Source organism: Cupressus sempervirens, chromosome 5, assembly GCF_028749045.1.
Source record: "Cupressus sempervirens isolate cs-2001-9-10 chromosome 5, ASM2874904v1, whole genome shotgun sequence".
Taxonomy (NCBI): Eukaryota; Viridiplantae; Streptophyta; class Pinopsida; order Cupressales; family Cupressaceae; genus Cupressus; species Cupressus sempervirens.
In genome coordinates, this window is record NC_143122.1 from 740676781 (window position 1) to 740679679 (window position 2899).

A 2899-nucleotide genomic window follows, 5' to 3' on the forward strand; every position below is an offset into this window, starting at 1 on the left:
TTGGTGATAAGGAGTTCTCTCCTAAAATCGGGGCACTAATTGTGCATTCACCTAAGAGGACTCCTTGCTCACCAGACTTTAACTCTCATTATCTTTTCTTTATCTTTTTCTAATCTTTTCCATGCACATTTATTGAATTATAAAATAACTTTATTTAATTTTCAGTTGGCTTCTCTTTTCAATTAATTTATTAAATTTAAATCTCATTCACGCATTATGCAATTTTGAAACTTTTAATAAATTAATATCTTTTTCACTTTTTAATTTATTTTCAAATGTTAGATTGATAAAATATTTATTAACTTAAATAATAATAGTATTTAGTGTTTATTTAAAATGAATTCTAAATATAGTATTATTAAATTAAATACTATCACCTTCTATAATTAAACTTATAATTTTTTTCTTTAAATTCAATTCTTTTTATTTAATTGATTTTCCAATTAATTAATTATAATTAAATATTAAAAATAGCATAACAATTATCCATTAAATTAAATCATTAATTTATTCATTTAATTTGACTTAATTAATAGAAAGTCATACAAAAAGAAAGAAAGAATAAACTAAAGTAAAAAAAAAATGACCAAATATCTTTTTTTCAACAAGAAAGAATAACATACACATCAAACATAAAGTAGCAGAAGCAATCACATACAATCATCTGTAAGCATACATAATAGGTTACATTCCTTAAGGATCCTAGGATGTTGAATCACATTTAAATATAATTAATACTAGTCTAATAAATAACACATCCATATAAAAAAATAATCAAAAGTCCAATGTCCATTTAAATAATATACATTTGTTCTTAATGCCACTTGGCAATAAAATTTGGGATGCTCAATCATCCAATGTACATGTCATAACGTATGAAAGGACAAAAGAATATACATTTATAAAAATAGAATTACATCATCCTCCTCAGATGCATGATACAAAGTACAATACCATAAATGAAACCACCCATCATAAAAGATAGAAACATCCATGACAAGATATAACCATCCATCATAGTGATACAAAGATAGAATGAAAGGAAATGCAAACAAGGAAAATCTAGCTGCAGTATCTGTGGACAGATCTCAATGGTAAGCGTAAAAATTACTACCACCCAACTGTATGGAACCTAAATGGCCCACTCCCACCATGCTGAGGAGATAGTCTCAAGTCCCAAACATGATAAAAAACAACATATAAAAAGTACTCTATAAGTCTAGGAAATCCTACAAGTAATCTAACTCTAAGGTTCCAAGATAAATCAACATCTAAAACAAAAGGCACGCAAAGACACATAGGAAACCTAGTATGAAAGTGGGAAGGTCTCATTGCACAAATCATTCTAGAGTTACCCTGGTAGTCTCTTAAGACCTCGGCCCCTTAGTGATCCCTATGTGGCGCTAGTATCCTCTCGTATTGACAAGGAATAGTAATGATGTGTGGTCGCAACCAAGCATTCTCTCTACTCTCATCCTAGTCTATACTAGCACTTGAGGCATGGGCAAGAACATACAAACACTTAGGTTCATTTTACTCTCATTTAGTGTAGTGTTTTCACTTATTAAACAAATTACAATGGGTTACCTTGCCAGTCACTTAGGGCCCAAACCTCCATTGCAAGCCACTTCTTGACATTACATATAGATAACCTACCCAAGGCTCATAAAAGTATAAATCAAAGAATCATATTAAATCACCTCAGTTCTATACAAGTGACTTAAAATAATAACACATCATTTCTCTACAAGCAACTGGAAAGCATCCCACAATACTAATTGAAGACTCAAAATGGTTCTGTCAAATAGGTCATAATATGACATCACCAATAAAAAATCATACAAACACCTCAGTGCTATCAAAATGACTAGAAGGCAATCCAAATATAACTAATCAAGTACTCAAAAATGGTTAAGTCAAGTAGGTCATAACATTAACCTCAACTTCACACAAGAACACTAGAAAGCAATAACAATTAATAGATTAACACACATCATAGAGCATACTAGACACATTACCATGGTTGAGTATAAAAGATTGAAATCAATTCAGCATAACATCACAATCATAGAACTCGCAAGCCTTTGGTAACATCCTAACACTAGTCAACACTCTAGTCAACATGAACTCAAAACATAGACAACATATAGAAAATAGAGTGTAGGTTTCATAGTTTGGTCTGATTTTGAGAACATATTGTTGAGTCAACAGAAAGGTTTAAGTATTTGTTTCAATGTATATTTTTTGAATACAAAAGATTTGTTAAAATCTGATAAGATTAATAACCAAGAAAACTAGTGCAAAGAGTAAATATCTAAACTACGAATGCAAATGATACAAAATTAAAATAGCATCATAGAGTTAGTCTCCAAGAGAGTAATGCAAATGCTAGAAGTAAAATAGCATTAAGAGGATGCAAAAACAAGAGATGCAAATACAAGCCAAGTAGCATGCTTATATAGGCTAGGAAGAGGGAGGAGGTGGCAACACCAACCAATGAGGAGCAACCATCTATCAGACTAAAGATAGCAAAGTATCTTCCCAAGATAGCTAATGGATGCTCACATGTAGGAAGGTGACACCTCACAACCATTCACCTAATAAGACATGATTTATTAACCTAAGCAAGATTATTAAAAGTGTAGGAAAAACTTAGCAAAATAGGAAAAATAAAAAACTACACTAAAACCCCCCATAAGCGAAGCTTAGGTGGATGTAGAAATGGGTCCGAGAAAGTCAAGCCTGATGAGGTACCCATATAAATAAAATTCCCCCAAAAGAGAGAGAAAAGAGACTCCCCAAAGAGAATTAGAACTCCAAGTGAGAGGAAGAGGCCCCCCCAAAAGATGAAGCATCCCACACCCCCAACAGAGCTTGGAAATTTTGTTCGATAGATCCA